The 24,903-nt window shown below is 48.2% G+C and overlaps 1 protein-coding gene across 2 annotated transcripts in view; it reads right to left on the reverse strand.

Annotated features, from left to right (window-relative positions):
* COQ8A (coenzyme Q8A) overlaps positions 1-24,903 on the reverse strand; it is a 366,784-nt gene that overhangs the window by 181,742 nt on the left and 160,139 nt on the right. The window lies entirely within an intron of this gene.

The raw sequence follows: 24,903 nt of genomic DNA on the forward strand, positions 1-24,903 counted from the left end.
TGTACTGGATTCCCTTATTAGGGCTCCTACCAAAGAAACTTCTTTGTTAATAACAGTATTTCCCATCAGCTCTGTTCTATAGGTCAGGATTCAATTTTCCTTCATGATAGGATCCATCCTATTGTCAGTGGCTGAAAAAGTGCAGTAGTGTGCCCTTGCGGCTTAGGTCCAAATCCTTCACAGTCTTGTCCAACGTGGTTGGCCTTCAGTGGCGGATGGCAGGGAACGGGGTGGCAGGGCGGGAGATCGGGACAAAAAATTCAAAAAAACATACCTTTTCATGGTCGCTTCTCCACAGCTTCGGTCCTGGAAGCACACAGGCTCTCCTAAGCCAATCACAATGCTGCAATACAGCGCTGTGATTGGTCTGAGCGCCGTGGTTTAGTGCTCAGACAGGGACACGGAGCCTGTGCATGTTCCCCATCAGGCTGTGCATTACAGCCAAGTAGAGAACATGCAAAGTGCGCATGACTGTTTGGCCAGCCCAAGACAGCTGGCCAATCCGCAATGCGCACTTAGAGTGTTTCACCACGCCTCACCCTGGTACACCAGTCCCACCTGCTCTAACCCAGCACTGTAGCAAAAAATAAAATGATAATGACGAGGTTATCATTTTATTTTTCATGGTCTGATAGCAGTGGAATGACTAAGCGGAGGAGCCGCCCCGAACGACCTCTTCTCCGATGTAGCTACTCTACTGCTAAACTAATTTAGAGTGAAAAAAGTAACACCACCACTTATTGTTCAACTACCAGAGCTTACTTCATGACCACGTTCTTGCAGAGCTTCAGGGCATGTTAGTTCCTAGCCTACCCTGGACCCTCTTCCTCGTTAGGTTATGCGGAGGATTTCTAGATTTTTTCTTGTTGGCTGGAGTAAGGTAAGGTAAGATCAAAGAGACCCAAAGCTCTTGGGCCCTCCACTGTGGTTAGCTACTTGGCCAGTTTACTTTCACCTCATTCATCAGACTTTAATGTTGGTCCCTTGACAGGATGTTTTAACGTTACTTGAACACACTTTTCCTCTAATTATACAAATAACACACAGATGTACATATTTGTTTTGCTAAAAATAAGTCTGCAAGACGCTTGCTGGCTACTGAGAGTTGGACAAATAGCAAGACATATAAGCACAAACCCCCAAAAATAGAGATCAATAAAAATTCTCCTCCTGAGCGACTGCCACCTAAGCCTATGTGGAAATGCAAGTAAAATCTTCAAATGTACCTCAACCTTGGCCCGCACCCACCCGCTCATAATTATGACAGGTGCTAGGAGAAACAAGCATCTGACACCAGCCTTCAGGCGTTACCCTTGCTAACCATATGGCAAAGAATGGATTTGAAAGTTACACGACTTAAACATCAAGCACTATACAGGCCAAGATTAGAACAAGCAGGTCTATATCTAAATGTTTCAGACCAGTAAAGGAGATGTTTTTGCTAGTGCCTGTATTACTGGGGAGAGAAAGCAGTAGAGCATGTTGTGTAAAGAGCCAGAATACTAAGCAAAAAGATGCAACACTTTTTGCACAACTGGAACTCAAACATGTAAAGGATCCCTTAAAGCACAAGTGTTTCCAAGTCGTTGTGGCATCCTGCTATTCCTAATCACCTGACAGCTTCTAGCAGTCACGGGAACAGTGAAGAACAATTGTTACTTACCTGTAAACAGGTGGTTCTCCAGTATTGGTGTCTTTCATAGATTCACATGCTTGAATATTCCCAGTCGTCGAAGTAGGAGTCCCAAGGTAAATAAAATAGCAATAACATACTAATAACATATGTTTGTAAATACATAACACAAAATATAAACTAGAAAAAGTAGTAAATACCCAAACACAATTCCTACATAGGAATACATGGTAGAGAGAGAAAACACTTGTAACATATTCCTGTCATTATGCTAGTCCAAACTACAGCCAATCAGGCGCCAGCACCCCTCCAGATCCTTCTCCTCAGAGCTCAATCGCTCAGATTTTCGTAGCACAAGAGTGACAAAAGAGTCTATGAGGAGAAGCGAGCCTCTGAGGGGAGGTGGGTGGATCTCTTGTGAATCTATGAAAGACACCAATACTGGAGAACCACCTGTTTACAGGTAAATAACAATTGTTCTTCTCCAGTATTAAGGAGTCTTTCATAGATTCACATGCTTGAATAGTATATAGAGCAGTAATAGCCGATAAAGGCTCGAATTGCCATGCAACAGCATGGAAGAAAGTCAATGAGACAATAATACAGTCATGCAAGTAATGATAGCAATCATATAACAAGCATTAGAAATGCAATCGGGCTCGGATTTATTTGAGTTTGAGCTAATGGCATTGTAAATGGCAATGTCTTTTAGCCATGTGTTATGGAGTGTATGCATGTGGTGTGTAGTGGAATTATGTGGGTTGGATTGGATGTCTCATGCTGTCGCTCTCACTCTGCTGTCTCTCATGCTGTCGCTCTCACTCTGCTGTCTCTCACGCTGTCGCTCTCACTCTGCTGTCTCTCACGCTGTCGCACTCACTCTGCTGTCTCTCACGCTGTCGCACTCACTCTGCTGTCTCTCACGCTGTCGCACTCACTCTGCTGTCTCTCACGCTGTCGCACTCACTCTGCTCTCGCACTCACTCTGCTCTCGCACTCACTCTGCTGTCGCACTCACTCTGCTGTCGCACTCACTCTGCTCTCGCACTCACTCTGCTCTCGCACTCACTCTGCTCTCGCACTCACTCTGCTCTCGCACTCACTCTGCTCTCGCACTCACTCTGCTCTCGCACTCACTCTGCTCTCGCACTCACTCTGCTCTCGCACTCACTCTGCTCTCGCACTCACTCTGCTCTCGCACTCACTCTGCTCTCGCACTCACTCTGCTCTCGCACTCACTCTGCTCTCGCACTCACTCTGCTCTCGCACTCACTCTGCTCTCGCACTCACTCTGCTCTCGCACTCACTCTGCTCTCGCACTCACTCTGCTCTCGCACTCACTCTGCTCTCGCACTCACTCTGCTCTCGCACTCACTCTGCTCTCGCACTCACTCTGCTCTCGCACTCACTCTGCTCTCGCACTCACTCTGCTCTCGCACTCACTCTGCTCTCGCACTCACTCTGCTCTCGCACTCACTCTGCTCTCGCACTCACTCTGCTCTCGCACTCACTCTGCTCTCGCACTCACTCTGCTCTCGCACTCACTCTGCTCTCGCACTCACTCTGCTCTCGCACTCACTCTGCTCTCGCACTCACTCTGCTCTCGCACTCACTCTGCTCTCGCACTCACTCTGCTCTCGCACTCACTCTGCTCTCGCACTCACTCTGCTCTCGCACTCACTCTGCTCTCGCACTCACTCTGCTCTCGCACTCACTCTGCTCTCGCACTCACTCTGCTCTCGCACTCACTCTGCTCTCGCACTCACTCTGCTCTCGCACTCACTCTGCTCTCGCACTCACTCTGCTCTCGCACTCACTCTGCTCTCGCACTCACTCTGCTCTCGCACTCACTCTGCTCTCGCACTCACTCTGCTCTCGCACTCACTCTGCTCTCGCACTCACTCTGCTCTCGCACTCACTCTGCTCTCGCACTCACTCTGCTCTCGCACTCACTCTGCTCTCGCACTCACTCTGCTCTCGCACTCACTCTGCTCTCGCACTCACTCTGCTCTCGCACTCACTCTGCTCTCGCACTCACTCTGCTCTCGCACTCACTCTGCTCTCGCACTCACTCTGCTCTCGCACTCACTCTGCTCTCGCACTCACTCTGCTCTCGCACTCACTCTGCTCTCGCACTCACTCTGCTCTCGCACTCACTCTGCTCTCGCACTCACTCTGCTCTCGCACTCACTCTGCTCTCGCACTCACTCTGCTCTCGCACTCACTCTGCTCTCGCACTCACTCTGCTCTCGCACTCACTCTGCTCTCGCACTCACTCTGCTCTCGCACTCACTCTGCTCTCGCACTCACTCTGCTCTCGCACTCACTCTGCTCTCGCACTCACTCTGCTCTCGCACTCACTCTGCTCTCGCACTCACTCTGCTCTCGCACTCACTCTGCTCTCGCACTCACTCTGCTCTCGCACTCACTCTGCTCTCGCACTCACTCTGCTCTCGCACTCACTCTGCTCTCGCACTCACTCTGCTCTCGCACTCACTCTGCTCTCGCACTCACTCTGCTCTCGCACTCACTCTGCTCTCGCACTCACTCTGCTCTCGCACTCACTCTGCTCTCGCACTCACTCTGCTCTCGCACTCACTCTGCTCTCGCACTCACTCTGCTCTCGCACTCACTCTGCTCTCGCACTCACTCTGCTCTCGCACTCACTCTGCTCTCGCACTCACTCTGCTCTCGCACTCACTCTGCTCTCGCACTCACTCTGCTCTCGCACTCACTCTGCTCTCGCACTCACTCTGCTCTCGCACTCACTCTGCTCTCGCACTCACTCTGCTCTCGCACTCACTCTGCTCTCGCACTCACTCTGCTCTCGCACTCACTCTGCTCTCGCACTCACTCTGCTCTCGCACTCACTCTGCTCTCGCACTCACTCTGCTCTCGCACTCACTCTGCTCTCGCACTCACTCTGCTCTCGCACTCACTCTGCTCTCGCACTCACTCTGCTCTCGCACTCACTCTGCTCTCGCACTCACTCTGCTCTCGCACTCACTCTGCTCTCGCACTCACTCTGCTCTCGCACTCACTCTGCTCTCGCACTCACTCTGCTCTCGCACTCACTCTGCTCTCGCACTCACTCTGCTCTCGCACTCACTCTGCTCTCGCACTCACTCTGCTCTCGCACTCACTCTGCTCTCGCACTCACTCTGCTCTCGCACTCACTCTGCTCTCGCACTCACTCTGCTCTCGCACTCACTCTGCTCTCGCACTCACTCTGCTCTCGCACTCACTCTGCTCTCGCACTCACTCTGCTCTCGCACTCACTCTGCTCTCGCACTCACTCTGCTCTCGCACTCACTCTGCTCTCGCACTCACTCTGCTCTCGCACTCACTCTGCTCTCGCACTCACTCTGCTCTCGCACTCACTCTGCTCTCGCACTCACTCTGCTCTCGCACTCACTCTGCTCTCGCTCTCACTCTGCTCTCGCACTCACTCTGCTCTCGCACTCACTCTGCTCTCGCACTCACTCTGCTCTCGCACTCACTCTGCTCTCGCACTCACTCTGCTCTCGCTCTCACTCTGCTCTCACTCTCACTCTGCTCTCACTCTCACTCTGCTCTCACTCTCACTCTGCTGTCACTCTCACTCTGCTGTCACTCTCACTCTGCTGTCACTCTCACTCTGCTGTCACTCTCACTCTGCTGTCACTCTCACTCTGCTGTCACTCTCACTCTGCTGTCACTCTCACTCATGCTGTCACTCATGCTGTCACTCATGCTGTCACTCATGCTGTCACTCATGCTGTCACTCATGCTGTCACTCTCACTCTGCTGCCTCTCACGCTGTCACTCTCTCTCCTGTCTCATGCTGTCACTCTCACTCTGCTGTCACTCTCACTCTGCTGTCACTCTCACTCTGCTGTCACTCTCACTCTGCTGTCACTCTCACTCTGCTCTCACTCTCACTCTGCTCTCACTCTCACTCTGCTCTCACTCTCACTCTGCTCTCACTCTCACTCTGCTGTCACTCTCACTCTGCTGTCACTCTCACTCTGCTGTCACTCTCACTCTGCTGTCACTCTCACTCTGCTGTCACTCTCACTCATGCTGTCACTCTCACTCATGCTGTCACTCATGCTGTCACTCATGCTGTCACTCATGCTGTCACTCATGCTGTCACTCATGCTGTCACTCATGCTGTCACTCATGCTGTCACTCATGCTGTCACTCATGCTGTCACTCATGCTGTCACTCATGCTGTCACTCATGCTGTCACTCTCACTCTGCTGCCTCTCACGCTGTCACTCTCTCTCCTGTCTCATGCTGTCACTCTCACTCTGCTGTCACTCTCACTCATGCTCTCACTCTCACTCATGCTCTCACTCTCACTCATGCTCTCACTCTCACTCATGCTCTCACTCCCACTCATGCTCTCACTCCCACTCATGCTCTCACTCTCACTCATGCTCTCACTCCCACTCATGCTCTCACTCCCACTCATGCTCTCACTCCCACTCATGCTCTCACTCCCACTCATGCTCTCACTCTCACTCATGCTGTCACTCTCACTCATGCTGTCACTCTCACTCATGCTGTCACTCTCACTCATGCTGTCACTCTCACCCATGCTGTCACTCTCACCCATGCTGTCACTCTCACCCATGCTGTCACTCTCACTCTGCTGTCACTCTCACTCTGCTGTCACTCTCACTCTGCTGTCACTCTCACTCTGCTGTCACTCTCACTCTGCTGTCACTCTCACTCTGCTGTCACTCTCACTCTGCTGTCACTCTCACTCTGCTGTCACTCTCACTCTGCTGTCACTCTCACTCTGCTGTCACTCTCACTCTGCTGTCACTCTCACTCTGCTGTCACTCTCACTCTGCTGTCACTCTCACTCTGCTGTCACTCTCACTCTGCTGTCACTCTCACTCTGCTGTCACTCTCACTCTGCTGTCACTCTCACTCTGCTGTCACTCTCACTCTGCTGTCACTCTCACTCTGCTGTCACTCTCACTCTGCTGTCACTCTCACTCTGCTGTCACTCTCACTCTGCTGTCACTCTCACTCTGCTGTCACTCTCACTCTGCTGTCACTCTCACTCTGCTGTCACTCTCACTCTGCTGTCACTCTCACTCTGCTGTCACTCTCACTCTGCTGTCACTCTCACTCTGCTGTCACTCTCACTCTGCTGTCACTCTCACTCTGCTGTCACTCTCACTCTGCTGTCACTCTCACTCTGCTGTCTCAAGCTGGCACTCTCACTCATACTCTCACTCTGCTGTCACTCTCACTCTGCTGTCACTCTCACTCTGCTGTCACTCTCACTCTGCTGTCACTCTCACTCTGCTGTCACTCTCACTCTGCTGTCACTCTCACTCTGCTGTCACTCTCACTCTGCTGTCACTCTCACTCTGCTGTCACTCTCACTCTGCTGTCACTCTCACTCTGCTGTCACTCATGCCTCTCATGCTGTCACTCTCACTCTGCTGTCACTCATGCCTCTCATGCTGTCTCTCACTCATGCTGTCACTCTCACTCATGCTGTCACTCTCACTCATGCTGTCACTCTCACTCATGCTGTCACTCTCACTCATGCTGTCACTCTCACTCATGCTGTCACTCTCACTCATGCTGTCACTCTCACTCATGCTGTCACTCTCACTCTGCTGTCACTCTCACTCTGCTGTCACTCTCACTCTGCTGTCACTCTCACTCTGCTGTCTCAAGCTGGCACTCTCACTCATACTCTCACTCTGCTGTCACTCTCACTCTGCTGTCACTCTCACTCTGCTGTCACTCTCACTCTGCTGTCACTCTCACTCTGCTGTCACTCTCACTCTGCTGTCACTCATGCCTCTCATGCTGTCACTCTCACTCTGCTGTCACTCATGCCTCTCATGCTGTCTCTCACTCATGCTGTCACTCTCACTCATGCTGTCACTCTCACTCATGCTGTCACTCTCACTCTGCTGTCACTCTCACTCTGCTGTCACTCATGCCTCTCATGCTGTCACTCTCACTCTGCTGTCACTCATGCCTCTCATGCTGTCTCTCACTCATGCTGTCACTCTCACTCATGCTGTCACTCTCACTCATGCTGTCACTCTCACTCATGCTGTCACTCTCACTCATGCTGTCACTCTCACTCTGCTGTCACTCTCACTCTGCTGTCACTCATGCCTCTCATGCTGTCACTCTCACTCTGCTGTCACTCATGCCTCTCATGCTGTCACTCTCACTCTGCTGTCTCAAGCTGGCACTCTCACTCATACTCTCACTCTGCTGTCACTCTCACTCTGCTGTCACTCTCACTCTGCTGTCACTCTCACTCTGCTGTCACTCTCACTCTGCTGTCACTCTCACTCTGCTGTCACTCTCACTCTGCTGTCACTCTCACTCTGCTGTCACTCATGCCTCTCATGCTGTCACTCTCACTCTGCTGTCACTCATGCCTCTCATGCTGTCTCTCACTCATGCTGTCACTCTCACTCATGCTGTCTCTCACTCATGCTGTCACTCTCACTCATGCTGTCACTCTCACTCATGCTGTCACTCTCACTCATGCTGTCACTCTCACTCATGCTGTCACTCTCACTCATGCTGTCACTCTCACTCATGCTGTCACTCTCACTCTGCTGTCACTCTCACTCTGCTGTCACTCATGCCTCTCATGCTGTCACTCTCACTCTGCTGTCACTCATGCCTCTCATGCTGTCACTCACTCATGCTGTCACTCTCACTCATGCTGTCACTCTCACTCATGCTGTCACTCTCACTCATGCTGTCACTCTCACTCATGCTGTCACTCTCACTCTGCTGCCTCTCATGCTGTCACTCTCTCTCCTGTCTCATGCTGTCACTCTCACTCTGCTGTCACTCTCACTCTGCTGTCACTCTCACTCTGCTGTCACTCATGCTGTCACTCATGCTGTCACTCCCACTCATGCTGTCACTCCCACTCATGCTGTCACTCCCACTCATGCTGTCACTCCCACTCATGCTGTCACTCCCACTCATGCTGTCACTCTCACTCATGCTGTCACTCTCACTCTGCTGTCACACATGCTGTCACTCTCACTCTGCTGTCTCAAGCTGGCACTCTCACTCATGCTGTCACTCTCACTCTGCTGTCTCAAGCTGGCACTCTCACTCATGCTGTCACTCTCACTCATGCTGTCACTCTCACTCATGCTGTCACTCTCACTCTGCTGCCTCTCATGCTGTCACTCTCTCTCCTGTCTCATGCTGTCACTCTCACTCTGCTGTCACTCATGCTGTCACTCATGCTGTCACTCATGCTGTCACTCCCACTCATGCTGTCACTCCCACTCATGCTGTCACTCCCACTCATGCTGTCACTCCCACTCATGCTGTCACTCCCACTCATGCTGTCACTCATGCCTCTCATGCTGTCACTCTCACTCATGCTGTCACTCTCACTCATGCTGTCACTCTCACTCATGCTGTCACTCATGCTGTCACTCTCACTCTGCTGTCTCAAGCTGGCACTCTCACTCATGCTGTCTCTCTCACTCTGCTGCCTCTCATGCTGTCACTCATACTCTGCTGTCACTCTCACTCATGCTGTCACTCTCACTCATGCTGTCACTCTCACTCATGCTGTCACTCTCACTCATGCTGTCACTCTCACTCATGCTGTCACTCTCACTCATGCTGTCACTCTCACTCATGCTGTCACTCTCACTCATGCTGTCACTCTCACTCATGCTGTCACTCTCACTCATGCTGTCACGCTCACTCATGCTGTCACGCTCACTCATGCTGTCACGCTCACTCATGCTGTCACGCTCACTCATGCTGTCACGCTCACTCATGCTGTCACGCTCACTCATGCTGTCACGCTCACTCATGCTGTCACGCTCACTCTGCTGTCTCTCATGCTGTCACGCTCACTCTGCTGTCTCTCATGCTGTCACTCTCACTCTGCTGTCTCTCATGCTGTCACTCTCACTATTTTAGTTTGAAATAACGTGCAAGTTTGGTCATTATTGCCGATTTTCAGTGCTCCTACTCTTGGTACTGAAGTATTAAGTTCACATTTTTGTCAGAGCTTCATGCTGTATATATACTTTGTTAGTGCGGTTGTGCTGCGGGCATCGCCCCTGCAAGGCAAGAGGAATCTGTTCTTTGTAACGGTGGAGAAAACAACTTTTCTTCAAATCTTTTGTTGCTGTGATAGTCTGCTGCTTGGTCTGACTTGGAGCGGGTTTTGAATTCCAACAGTGGTTCTAACTGCCTAGAATCAGCACGTTGAACAATAGTCTACAGCGGTTCTTATACTGTTGTCTTCCGTGGGCCCCCAGTGAATCACTACTCTTAGCCAGGGGCTTCGACCTAAGAGTTTTCACTGATACGAACGTCAGAACAATAGACAAAACACAGACGCAAGGCTGCATCAAACAAATACACACATTTGTAATCTGATGTAATTCACAAACCAAAACATGCATAACTCGGAATTTGAATCGGAAGGTTGGAATGCCTGACAAGTTTAGTTTCTAAAAGAGCAAACAATCTGTTGTTCCTTAGCATAACATTTTGCTGTTTGTGCTCCAATGCGTCCTCTCTTTTTGTGGTCATCTGATAGTGCTTCCTTTGAGTCACCCGGCGGCCATAGTAGATTCCATGTGCTGCTGTACCTGCGCTGCTCCCACAATCAAGATACGGATACCAACTTCATTTTTAGCATCATCAGATTCCTCCGCGTTTACTGAGCGTGTTAGCATATTCAATTTTCCTTTTGTATTTACTTATACTTCATTTTTTTTGCGGTTATTTCATTTTTTAAAGAGCTGCGGACTCTCAAACGTATGTTTTTAAACCTCCAGGGGCCTGCTGACCACAGGCTAAGAATAACTGGTCTATAAGGCTGTTACACCGAATGCTTCTAATCACGTTGTGCTTTTTATATCTCGGATGACTGATGCTGTTATGGTAATTAATTGTTTTAGCTAATATTACGATACACATGATTTAGGTGGGCTTCACAAAACGAGAATGCGTGTAAGAAACGATTGAGCAAATGTGTTTGCTGAAACATATGGGATTCAAGGGCATTTGTTTGTGCTGAAGATGACGATGTTATTTTGGGACGTTGCCAGGACTTTTATAACAAATACTAGCATGACACCAGTACTCGGCCCTGGATGGATGCCAGATTGAGAGTGAATCGATACAGGGAGCCAGAGAGCAGAAATCGACAGCACGCCAGAAACGCCATTGCCTCGAGGAGATTGCGGTGCTGCTGCCACAGAGGGAAGCGGAATAGCCACCGTAGCGAGAAAGGAGAAGGAAAGCAGGCTGCCGGTCGGCCGCCGGCTCTCCGCTCATCTCCATCTGCCGATTTAAATACCTCGAGCCAACAAAGCAACAAACCGGCACTATCAGCACAGCATTACCGGCAGCTCGGTACCTCGGAGGCGCCTTTAGTCTCACAGAACTTTTGTTGTTCGAGACGCCAGACCCCATCTTTACAGTTGCAAGGAGGCTGCAGCCTGCTCCGTAATCGCACCCGTAGGTCCGTTAAAGGACTTAAGTACCACACACCATCGGTCGGACTGGACCGCACCGAACATAGGTGCGAGTGTGAGTGCGAGGGCGAGGTGCTCAAAAAAACAGCCACCACCTCCGCCTGCTCTCCCGCAGCTCTCCCGCTGCTGATCCGAACTGTGGCCGGTCTTGCAGTCTGGCCTGGCCTCGACCTCTCAGCAACACGGCTGTACTGAGACAGCTACACGGTGAGCGGGGGGGGGGGCTGGAGGGAGAGTAAGGGAGCAGCAGTCTGTGGGCGGGTGGGCAAGTGGAAGGTGAGAGCGGGGGGGGGGGGGTTTATCTGCGTGTTCTAGGCACGGAGCCAGGACTAGCGGCTGTCTTGGCTGTCTGGGCATATCAATTAATCAGAGACTCCCTGCATACCCTGTAAAACCCTCCTTGAAAACAAAACAAACAAGCTGGCTTTAGACGTCTTGTCTTCATCTGTAGTCAGCCGTATATTTGCTGTGGGTGTCCGCTGGACCACAGGCGCTTTTAGAGTGTATTTACGTCCCAAAGGAATGATGCACGTCGCTGGTATATAAGCCCACATTTGTCTAACGTTTTTAGAAACTATGTGAAGACGGTCTGACTCAGCTAATCTACAAACGCACTGCTAGATGGTGAACGCGCACACACCATCTGGATTGCATTACACGGGCACTCTGACAGCTCCTAATTAAGATTAATGACTCTGCCGTGCTCGTTCTCGCACACATTATGCCACATCGGGCACGCGTAAATTACTTACAGCCTATCACATACACGCTACAAAATACACAGCACAGCGAAGACGAATCACTAGGCAGATGCCAGAAAACTAAGGAATGTGTCTGGAATGTGTCTGGCCATAGCCCTAGAGATACTTTTTTTTCCTTTAACATTAGTTGCTCGAAACTCCTCCCACTTCGTGGGCGTAGGCCAAGCCCCTAAAAACCATAATGGAGGAGGGAAGACAGAGGCTCACCTTAGTTAAAAAGATTGCGAAGCACTGCCTGTCCCACTGCTGTATCTGCCTTGTTGATGGCATCCAGGCAGTAGTGTTTCGTGAACGTGTGCCTGATGAATCGGCACACCAGCAAACAGGGCTACAGAGTATGACATCGCCCTGGTGGAATGAGGCCTCACTGTAGGTTGTAGCGGCTTGCCGGCTTTCCGATGGCAGAAGATAATGGCTGAAGAAATCCAACGTGCAATAGTTGGCTTGGTAACCGGACGCCCTTTACACTTGCTTCCATAGGCAATGAACAGTTGATCGGACCTGCGAAAGGGGGCCGTCCTGTTGATGTAAAATTTAAGGCATCTTTTAATGTCCAAAGAGTGCAATCATTGCTCTGCCAGAGACTGAGGATCGGCAAAGAAGTTTTTTAAGAAAACAGGTTCATTAAGATGGAAATCTGTAGGCACCTTAGGTAAAAAGGTTGGGTTGGTGCGAAAAACTACACAGTCAGATTTGAATTGGAGAAAAGGAGGTTTAATGGTGAAAGCGTGAATATCACTCACGCGACGTGATGATGTCAGAGCAAGGAGAAGGGCTACCTTCCAGGTCAGAAACTTTAAGTCCGCCCTGTGGATAGGCTCGAAAGGCGCCTTCATCAGTTGGGCCAAAACAACATTGAGGTGCCAAGTAGGAGGAGGATGCCGAATAGGTGGGAACTTCCGGAACAGTCCTTTGAAAAACTGACGAATAACTCTGGAAGAGCAGAGAGAGGAGGAGCCATCCTGCCGGAAACGAGAGATTGCCGCCAAGAAAACTCTCAAAATAGAATGGGAAAGCCCTGATTGAGCCAGTTGCAAAAAGAACGGGAGTAGCTGATCCGGAGTGGAATGAATAGGATGGATATTAGCAGCCGCGCACCAATGACAGAACCTCTTCCATTTGAGCTTGTAGGTCTTAATGGTAGATGGAGCTGTGAGCGAGAATGTCTCTGCATTCCGGTGAAATATTCAAATGGGCAAATTCAAGGTGCTCAGGTTCCAGGCCGACAATTGCAGAGAGGAGGGGATCGGATGGCAAATCTGACCCTTGTCCATCGTGAGGAGATCCGCTCGAGGATGGAGGAGGATGGGCTCGCACTGGGACAGAAGAAGCAGCTTCGAGGACCACGCTTGTCGGGACCATCTGGGGGCGATAGAATGTGGCACGGCTGTCTCCGCATCTTCCACAGCACGCGAGGCACCAGCGGAATCGGAGAAAAAGCGTAGGCGAATAGATCGCACCAGTTCATCAAAAGGGCATTCCCGCACGACCCGTGGTGGGGATGCCAACTTGCGTAAGATGGGCATTTCCGGTTCTCCGGGGTTGCAAAGAGATCCAGAGACGGACGACCCCACCGTTGAAAAATGAGGTCGAGAGTTGGTTGATGTAACTCCCACTCGTGGGTCGACGACGTCGATCTGCTGAGGGAATCCGCTAGGATGTTGGAGATGCCTGGTAGATGTACTGCGGTCAGGTTAACCTGGTGTCGGATTGCCCAATCCCAAATCGACTGAGCCAGCCGAGACAAGAGTGGAGACCTGGTTCGCCCTGCTTGCTGACATAGTGCATACTGGTGGTATTGTCCGTATGAATGAGCACCGACTCCCCCTGAATCACAGGATGGAACGACTTGAGTGCCAGAAAAATGCCCATCAACTCCAGCCTGTTGATGTGCCAAGAACATTGAAGCAGAGTCCATTTGCCTTTGATGGAGAGGTCTTTAAGGTGAGCACCCCTGCCTTCTAAGGAGGCGTCCGTTGTTAGAGTGAGTTCTGGAGTGGTGGAGAGGAAAGAAGTCCCTGTTGCAAGGTTGGATGGCTGCGCCTACCACTGGAGAGCTGCTCTCATGCGAGCGGTTACACTGACTAGGTTGTTGAAGGAACCGGTGACCTGACGCCACTGTACATCCAATTCCTCTTGAATGGGGTGAGTCCGCAGCCTGAAATTTGGGATCAGCACAATGCATGACGATGCCATCCCCAGAAATGACTTTAACATCCGGACTGAAACGGACTGTTTTGCACTAATCAGAGACACCAAGCGGAGGATCTTTTGTTGACGCTCTAGTGACACGAATGCCTTGGCAAGCGTTGTGTCTAAAGTGGCTCCAAGAAAGTTCCTGCAGGAAGCTGGGTCGACCTGGGACTTGTCGGCATTGACTGAGAGGCCGAGTGAGCGAAAAACGTCCTAACAAAGGTGAGTGTCTTGGAGCAGCTGGTTGCCAGACTGATTTGAGGAGGCAGTCGTCCAGGTATGGAAATATTTGGAGGCCCTGGAGGCGCAGGTAAGCCACCACTGGAGCCAATACTTTTGTGAAGACACGAGGGGCGGATCGGAGGCCGAAAGGCAACACCTTGAACTGAAAGTCTCTCCGTCCCACCCGGAAGCGTAAGTACTTCCGATGCCATGGAAGAATTGGAACATGGAAGTAAGCATCCTGGAGGTCGATGGTGGTCATGAAGTCGCCCATGGAGAGAAGATGCAAGATCTCTATAAGTGTAAGCATGCGGAAGGATTGGCTTTTGAGATACCGGTTGAGAGTTTGCAAATCCAGGATCAGTCGCCAGTCTCCTGTCTTCTTGAATATTAGGAAAAAACTGGAATAGAATCCCTTTCCCCTTTGAGACTTGGGAACCACTTCGACGGCGCCTTTTTGGATTAGTAGACGAACTTGATGGAAAAGCTCCTTGAGGTGGGGTGGAGGCGGGCCTGACGGTGGAGTGGGAGGAGGAATCTTGACGAACTCTAGAACATGGCCCTTCGCTACAATGTCCAGAACCCAGCGGTCCGAGGTGATGGAGGACCACTGAGAAGAGAACAGGGAGTTTCGACCTCCAACACTTGGGTGGAAAAACAAGTCATTGTCGTTTGGCAGTGGATCCTTTATATGAAGACTTTCCCCTGTAGGATTTCGAAGACTGCTGCAGAGTGGACTGATGCTGGTTGGAGGTGTAACGTTGATTACCGTGGTAGTCGGAGCGATATTGAGTGCTTCCTCCGCGAAAAGTGGAAGAGGTGCCGCGTCCGCGTGCACCTTGAAAAGGCTGCTTTCGAAACTGTAAAGCCCCCAATGAGCGAGCAGTATCAGTGTCCTTCTTGATGGACTGTAATGCCTCATCGAAATGCACCCCAAAAAGCAACTCGCCGTCATACTGCATATCAAGGATTTTAGCCTGTACCTCCTGGCGGAAAGAGGTGGACCGTAACCAACCCTGCCTCTGCAAGACCGCTGCCCCAGCAAGCTGACGAAAGCCAGTACAAGCAATGTCAACCGCGCAGTCAATAATTTCCTCCGATGTCCTCTCTTCTTCCTGAAGAATTTTTAAGGCTTCCGCCTTGGAAGTGTTGGGATGAGGGCCTCCAGGGCAGATATGTCTGACCACATCTGGCGTTTGTAGCGGCCTAAAATGGCTAAAGCATTAGCCGCCCTCACTGTAGTGGAGGCCATTGTGGAAAACTTGTGTCCAATAGCGTCCAGGCGACGACCCTCCCGATCTGGAGGAGCAGTAATAGGAAAAGTCGGATTTCGTGCACGATGTTGTGTAGCCTGGGTGACCACCGAGTCAGGCTTTGGCTGTGCAACAAGGCACGCTGGAGATCCAAAGGGCGCCTTATATTTTTTCTCAAGGCGAGGCAGTTGCGCCGGTATTGAATTTGGAGTTTGCATTAATTTCACTCCTTAATTCAAAATGAAATCTATGATGGGTATGGTATGGACTTGCTTGAACGGTTGATTTTTCGTTGAGGAAACAGTCCACCTCCCTCTAGACTCTGGGCAGTTGAAAGCGTTGAGCCACACTATCCATCAGTTGATGGAAACTTGCAATGTCCACCGGAGGAGAATCCCCAGCGTCACCGGAGGAGGGGATGGTGTCTGAATTTGATAGTCGTCCCACTCAGCCATGTGAGTGGCGGCATCGTCATCGTGAACTTCTCCATCTTCACGTTCTGGAAGGACGTCGTCATAGTCATCAGCGTACACCGTAGTGTGTATTTTAACTGACATCTGAACCTGAGGAGAAGGCGTTTGTGGCTGCGATAGTGGAACAGCAGCAGGAGCCGCAGGCGCATGTGGCATGGGCGAAACCTTTTGAGAGGGCGGGAAACGCCGGTTGTAGTCCTCTAACATATGCTGGAGATTGGAGATGAGCAACAGAGGCAGTGTCGCAGTTGGAATCTGCATAGAATGTTCCTCTGCCTGAGAATATTGGTCGTCATCATCTTCACCATAGTCCTGGCATTTGATAATTAAATCTGAAGGACTGCGTGCCACTCTGAAGGAATCATCCACATCATTGTCAGAATCAGTCCTGCTCAGAACCCGTGGCAAACAAGGGCGAGGGAAGCTGTGGATCACTTGGGACGGACAGCTGGTCAACTGGCCGCTTGCGACGTTGGTGCAAGGGTCGACGGTGGAAGAGCCTGACCCGGAGGAAGAAAACGGCACCAAAGGCAAAGAAGCAAAAGAAGATGGAATCGTCGTCGACGATGTAGTAGACGGTGTAGACGACGTTGATGGCATTGGCGTCGACTGAGTCGCTGCAGAAGGATCCACCGTCGACGGGGCCGCCGTCGACGGTACCAACGTCGACACTCCCGTCGACGAAGTAGTCGTCGATGAAGCCGCAGTCGGCAGAGCAGTCGTCGGCGGGACCGTCGACGAAGATTTCTTGAGAACTTTCGTCGACGATGATTTAGCTGACGACGAAATAGATTTCTTCGTCAACGATGAAGCAATAAGTATCGTCGACAGAACAGTCTGAAAGCTGAGTGATACCTTCGTTGACATGGATGACGTCGATGTTGCCTTCGTCGACTATCCGGAGGCTGATGTCTTCGTCACTGTTGCGGTCGACGATCCGGAGACGACAGACAACAGACGGGACGATCGTCGACACTCCCGTCGATGAAGAAACATGTTTCGGAGCAGAAACATGATGGGAAGCAGCAGGAGACGCCTGAGAGCCAGGACTCGTGGGCGTGGACGTAGCAGGAGGTGGTGAGGACACCGCAGGAGCCACAGATGGGGAAAGTTTCTTCTTTTTCAGGAATGGAGAGGGCAAATCCTGCACACTGCTACGTTTGGAGGCTGCTTTTCAAAAAGGTCCAGACACAAGGCTTTCTGCGTCGGAAAGTGCCGAATCCTTATCCTTAAGTCTTTGAAGCCATAGGTGACAGACTTCTCTGTCCTTAAAGGTCTTTGTAGAGAAGGTTCTGCAAAATTTGCATTTACCAACCTCATGGTTGGGATAAAGACAATAAATGCACTTCTTGTGGGGGTCCTCAGTGTAAAGACGTAGTTTCCCACAAGAAGAACAAGGTCTAAATAAAGACTTCTTACTTGAAGACATGCTGGAATTCACAGGAAAACTTGAAGAGTTGAGAAAAACTGAGCAGAGCTCAGGGAGACTCCCTTCACACGACGTGCGGTAGAAAATCTGAGGGATTGAGCTCTGAGGAGAAGGTTCTGGAGGGGTGCTGGCGCCTGATTGGCTGTAGTTTGGACTAGCATAATGACAGGAATATGTTACTAGTGTTTTCTCTCTCTACCATGTATTCCTATATAGGAATTGTGTTTGGGTATTTACTACTTTTTCTAGTGTATATTTTATGTGTTATGTATTTACATACATATGTTATTAGTATGTTATTGCTATTTTATTTACCGTGGGACTCCCACTTCGACGACAGGGAATATTCAAGCATGTGAATCTATGAAAGACACCCTAATACTGGAGAACAGTGCTTTAGAAAAGCGCACATAACCTACCAAATGTAAGGGAATCCTATGTGCACACCTGCATACTAAACATACTGCACCAACGTTTGCAATAAGAAATGTATTGTATTAGGAATGGAGAAAAATGTCCACATATTTAACCAGAAGAACCAAGTAGTTGCAGGCAATAAAGCTGTTGAGTTAGGCCTTTCTACAGCGAGTTCTCAGACTCTCTGTTAAACTGAAGCCAATAAAAACAAAGTTGTCTCCACTCAAGGACCAGTTTCCACCCTATCATCACTAATCATTTTTATGCTGTGTGGTTAGTAAGGAACAAAATATCCCAGCCTTCCCCTTCGTTCTGCACCTGTGGTGCCAGAATGTCTGACAAAGCTGCAGAGAATATTTAGTTTGCTAAAGCTGAGGAAGCGTAATGTAAAAAAATAATGCATACGTAAATAGAGACCCTGAAGAAAGAATTCATCTTGATCAAGAAATGTCAATAAGTTCCTGCTCCACCTGATATTAGAAACACCACCTCTTGTACTGCTGAAACTTGCCTTTAACTAGAGCTACATGAAGAAGCTAGGAAGTTTTGTGTTCAATGTGTTAAATGGCCAAGTGTTACGAACTCGCATCCTATGTAGAAAGCGGTAGGGTTCAAGCAGGATCATTTCGATAAATAAACTACGTTTCCCATAATACTCGAATCACTTCCAGGTTTAGAGGTAATGGACATTAACTTCTGGTGTGGGCGAAGATTTAATGGAAGCTGGTGCAGCTGGCTGTTGCAGATTATTCTACATTTGGTTGGATGAAGACGGACCCGAACGGGCAGTCTCCTTCAGTTCGGTAAAGGTGCTACCGCACCAACTATTCGTGGATTGCGGTTCCTTGAGTTTTATCATCTGTAAATTCGGGTTCGGATGGCCCGCTTTAGGCAATTCTCCCTCCCCCTCCTTGAGGCCAGCAAGGATCTTCGGCAGGCGGGAAAGAGGAACTTTTGCGTAATTGACTCATCCTTGATGATTCCCGAGTCATTACCAAAAGCTCATTGTGGAGTAGAAATGTAGACTTTGGCCATGGAGTTAACAGCCTGAGTATAATAAGAGGATTACCAGAGCAATAGCAAACAGAACTTTACACTTGTGCTTATTTTGGATGACTCATTATTGAAGAGTCTTAAACGTGTAGATTTGTTTGTGGAGTCAGATTGTGGCATATTCAGTCATTACCTTTGTTAAACGCGACAAGTTTTTCATATTACGTTTTCTTATTCTATGTTGTTTCATACCTTGTTGCTAACAGGGGATCTTCAAAGGAGTGATGGTTCCATCACCTGTGATGAAAGGACAGGCATAATTGGTGGGTAATTAGGGGTAAGGAAGAATTGTCTGAAACATTTGTATAGAACTTGAGGTAATATCCTGTCTTTTGTTGGTTAGATCCACTGATATGATCGATAGCTGCATACTGACTTGGAACACAGGATATGTTCCCAACCTTTTCCAGGGATTCCAGCAATTCTTGGAAGATTGGTTCTTTTGTATTCTTTTACAGGTACAGGGGAGAACTAGGAGGATAAGGATGATGCAATGTTAAGTTATCAGTCTTAGGAGTTAGTATGGTACTAATTAAGTGTTCTTTTTTCCAGATCTCCTTCCCCGCTGTTCCCTTCCTATCCTTCTCTCGCTTGGTCATATCAAGATTCTGAGCTATAATAGCAGGCAGAATTGAGACGATCAAGAGGTGGACCCAATTGTGCATCGTTCCAATCCTGAGGTATTGATGGAGCCGACACCAAGGCAGGTCTTCTGCTTTGAAAGGAGAAAGATTACCCTGAAGAGGGGGAAAATACAGAAATACTTGAGTTTCCACCCAGCTACATCTCAGCAGGGCAGAATTACAGCGCCAGGATGCCTTTTTTGGTGGTAGTGCGCTCTATAAGTTAAATAAATAAATAATAATAAATTACCAGTTGTGGGCTTTTAATTGATAACCTTGTATATTGGGAGCGGTTGTCTTCACACAGTCTCACTGGACCAACAGGACAACCACACCAGGTAACTATTTGTAACAAAGGTCTGGGCTTCAAACATTGTTTACTCCAGACATGGAGCGTGATGGCAGTCCTGCAAGAGTCCCAAGGCCTGCTGACATATCAAGATGGGACTAAAAAAATGCTCAGATCGTAGAAACATGGAGCAAATAACAAAATAACCACAGTAGCAGCCAATAGCCCCTGGGTTTCCATTAAGGCATCTTTTCACAGGATGATATAAAAAAACTGTGTAATATAATCGATATGTCACAAAACATTAAATGATTCAAGAGATATACAATAAAGACTATGGAGACGATCATAAATCAATAGGCACCTTTTATGATAGTGTACCAAGAGCCAAGAGTCAATATTTAAAGAATAAATAAACTTAAACGTGCTCTGGGTGAGAAGTGACCACTCTGTGCTGGTGAATGATGTAATAGCCAAAAAGAGTGATCAATCAAGAAATGGGGCGACATACTATGCACAAAATATTTGCAGAGCATGCAAATATCTATAATGTCTGAATCAATTCGCTATGTTGTGCATTATAATACTGTTCCAAAATGTCGTGTAGCCGTGAACATTAACGTCTTTTCAACTGCTCCACAGTTTATAGGCTCATCTTCAAGACGAAAACAATGAACTGAGCACACACAAGAGTCAATTTATCTTATCTCTCTTGGGGTAATACATACTGAATCCTTATGCAAATGTTCAAAGTGCAGTTCTCAAGGGATGCGACGGCCATAAAGGCACACAGCATTCTTGGGGACAAAATGTCTCTCAAAATAAAGTGAGGTTCATATGTGGAGGAGGACAATGTGGAGTCTCATTGAATCTGAATCCAGTGGACAGTTAATTGAACTGAGAAGTAGGCCCAAAATGGTGCACAAGGGGCCATGAATCAAATGCGCTAGCAGGCAAGAGCAGGATCCACAACAAAGGCAGTACTTGGAACAGCCAAAAACACAGTGGAAACTAGAAAATATCCAGGTTAAGAAGAGTGTAAAAGAAAATACGTAAGCAGCTCAGCGGGCAGTACCTGAAGGGGGATTCACCATGGGGGCAAGAATAAAAAGTGCATGGTCCCACTGAAGTGGAATCAATCCAGTGGTAGGAGCGCGGGTAAGAAATGTCTGGCAATTCAATGGGGTCCCAATAGTGAACTGACAATGGCGGTAGAAGTACTGGAGCGGTATCTGGCATGTGGGCATAAAAACTCTCCAAAAACAAAAGACAACAGCAATTTTAAAGGGGATCCAATGTGCAGGTCAATAGGACAAACTAGGAAGGAGGTGATGCAGTAAAGCCAGAGATGCGCCCTCTACAGACAGCACAACCAGGGAGTTTCCAATTAATGAAAATGAATGGCAAGAGCGTGACCTGGTTTAAAAGAGAACTAAAATGAAAACCTGTAGCATGGAAAAATGAAAAGCATAGTTTTTGAGGACTTTGGGTTACAGTCCTAGAGGATGCAGGAGTTCAAGAGGTATGACGACAGCACAAGCATAAGTCTGCTAATGTTAACTTGTACAGAGTATCAGTGCTCATGAAACCTACCTGGTGTTGAATGTCAGAGGGAGAGAATGCAGCAGCAGAGGAAGGAATAAAAAATAACGCCACAAATAGACAAGAGTTCCCTTGATAGGTTTAGTCAAAAAGAAGGGACGAGAGAAGCTCAATGCAAATAACTCACTAATATTATACAATATATGTATTCTTCATTTGTATCAGTTACTTAAAAACATTACAAAAGGATAAAAAAACGTTAAAAGCAGCAAATTAATTCACACCAGCATATAGATACAATTTATACCGCCGTTGATTTCCGCGTTAACCACTTTAACAAAGATGTACTCTACTTCATTTAAGAGAAATAGATTTCACCTCGTAAAACATGATAAAAGTTTGAGGAGCATTATAAAGTGCTAGTGCCTGCTAGACACCCTAATTTCAGAACAAAAGTTTAAGTGCATTAATGCTTTCTAGTTTTATGACATCTAAGCTTGATAGTGAACACAGTCTTTAAAAGATGACTGGTTGCCTAGAGGGACTGGAGGGCCTGTCATTGGGATCACAGGGGGGGCAACAGCAAATTTACACATGGGCATTTCTCAGGCGCTTGAGTCTTTCCCTGAAAAGGCAGGTGCAACAGGCGGGGCTATTGTACTCCCATTTTCTTCGTGTAGTAGTCAGTTATATGTTTCGGGACACTGTGCCGGCGTTGCAAGGGTTCAGGACGAGAGTATATAGTGTCACTAAGCTTTTTTACAAATCTGCCGCAACGGGCGAGGGTTGAGATCGCAGATTGTGAGAAACACACTGCTGATGCCTCAACGCCAGACCGGACCCATTGTCTCTGAAATGTCTGCCTGAGTAAAACTCGTTCTTTGATCATGGCAGGGCAACAGCAAAGGAGGTGCAGCCATGATTCGTGTTTGTAATTACATAACCTACAGGCACCTCCATTGTCCTGGTTAGCCCATGCCGGATTGAAGTCTAGGCCCAGAAAACGGATATACATGATCTTTATCTTCGACAGGTTCTCCAAGGGCTTGTTGGGCTTCCCTTCTGTTTCAGACGTCTTGGGGATATCAAAGACTACACCTGCATCTTGCTACCAGCACCTGGGCTCCTCTGCTGCGAGTCCTGCTCTGTCAAGTGGTGCCAAATCCTGTCCTCGGAAGGATTGTTTGCTACTTCAACCCAAGAAACCAACGCAATGACACAGGCGTCATTTGGAACTTGCTCATTCTCTGCGATATCGATGCATCGACGCTGCCTGCACCAAAGCTGTAGTCTCCTTGCAACGCAACCCCGACTTTGCCGACACAGCGCCTCCAAGTCACCACTGCTGCATGAGTCTAAGCACTGCATTTTGAGTTAATCTTGCAAAATTCATATCTTGACTGGTGTATGTTGGATTTTTGATGTTTTGGTCTTGTTTTACTCAGATAAATATTGACTTTAGCATTGTAATTAAAGTATTGACTAAAATAGTGTGGAGTACTTTTGTGGTGTTTTTATTGTGTTAGTGTGTGTGTGTGTGCGCACACAAATACTTTACACATTACCTCTTTAGTTTAGCCTGACTGCTCTGTGCCAAGCTACCAGAGGGCGAGCACAGGTAAATATTTAGTGTGTACTACGCTTACCCCGATTAGGATTGTGGTTCCTGCTTGGACAGGGTGCATACCTCTGCGTACCAGGAACCCAATTTCTAACAAGGAGCAAGCCTTGTAAAAAACAAAAAAACAAAAAAAAACGCAACTACAATAGCAACGATAAGGACTACCTTACTGTAGAAAGAGTAATTTAAAGATGCAGATCCAAAATGTAACAGCAATGCAAGGCATGGCCTCTTAAATACAGACCCACCAACTTCAACCCCTGCATAAACCACGCTTACACTCAGACTACACCATCACCCACTCGCTGCAGCACGTTCACTACGACCATCATGTGAACCCTAGATTCTTTTCTCATTCCCAAAAGCACCAAACATAGGTGGTTAATCGCCATCCACCATGCTGAATTAGTGTAGGATGCTCCTTCCTCCTGTGATTCACAAACCACAACCTGCATCTGTGACCATCTCCTATTCCACCACCTACATACGTCTGACACTACACTAAGCATCACTAACTCCATAGACCACAACGGAACATACATCACCACCACCTATAGCATAAATTACAAACACGGTACATCACCTAAGTATACAACTACACCACATGCCACTGCTTACAGCCCTTATATCTTGCAACACCTTGCACCACAATTCCAATATGTCAGCTACACAAGTCTTTAAACCGCTTCAAATGTGAACTGTAAAGATGCAGTTCAATTCTAAGTTTTCAAATTACTGATGTTTATACCGCATTTCAAGAGAAGTTCCCGTGGTATTGCACTGAATTATTTGTCGGTTAATGTCAGCGTAAAGGTAAATGACACTAAAACAAAACATTAATGAACAGAACATCTTCAGTCTTCTTTACGCACAGTTGGCTGGACCTGTATCAGTGCATGAGGAATATGCACTGGGCCGTGCCCCACAGTGAGAAAAGACCAGCTGTTGATTCCTCAAAGTGGAGAGACCAAGGCTATTTTGCTAAATCACCTGCCTTGAAAACATTAACCAGGGACACCTTTGGAAGCAAATTCTAAACCCCTGATCCATGTCCATAGCACTGGAACAGTTTGGGGAATAAAGGGTTCACTTACCTTTTGCAGACAAACTTGGGGGAAAAACAGGAGGGCTAAAAAGCAAGATAAAACCAGGATAGAACACAGAGATGCAAAAAGTTCACGAAAGACATGGCATGTGCGTGAAGACAGAGTTCAACAAAGAGCCACCTCTGGAAAGCCATATAAGCAGTTAGTGAGACATTGTACTAATTGGGATTGAAGAACTAGGAACTTTTTGGTGATTGGGCAGGAACTGGTCAAAGCCTCCAAGGTAGTGAGACACCAACAAAGGGCCCCGGTATGAGGCTGGTTTCAATGAACCATGAATTATTATTTTTTTTTTTAAACATAGCTTATAGTTCATTCTCACGCTGTATACAAGGAGGCAGTCTATGTAAAAGCACAAGAAAGGAAATGATGTTATTATAATATAAATAGAAAGGCATACATTTTGGCAATAATTAGAAAGCTTGGCAAGAATGAACGTCTGGAGTAACTTGCCAAAAGGCAAGTGGTTCAGAGAAAATGCAGCACCTTCCAAGTCTACAGCGTATGGTATGGAGAACAAGGGATGTGGGCTTTCTGGCATGAATGTAACAAGACCCTCCAGTGGCCGTGCCCATTACTTTTCACCATTATCCAAAAGCGGGATGGGTATTTCAGCAGGAAAGATCTCTCTAATTAATAATCCGCCCCAATCAGTGCCTATCAAGGGCGATGCAAAACAGTACAAAGTGTTTGGAAACATCAGTCACAGGAAGTTAAGCCCTTTAAGTTTCAAATTATGTGGAAAGCAAAAACCATGCAAATCCAAGTAACTGCCTGCA

Source organism: Lissotriton helveticus, chromosome 6 (genome assembly GCF_964261635.1).
Source record: "Lissotriton helveticus chromosome 6, aLisHel1.1, whole genome shotgun sequence".
NCBI lineage: Eukaryota > Metazoa > Chordata > Amphibia > Caudata > Salamandridae > Lissotriton > Lissotriton helveticus.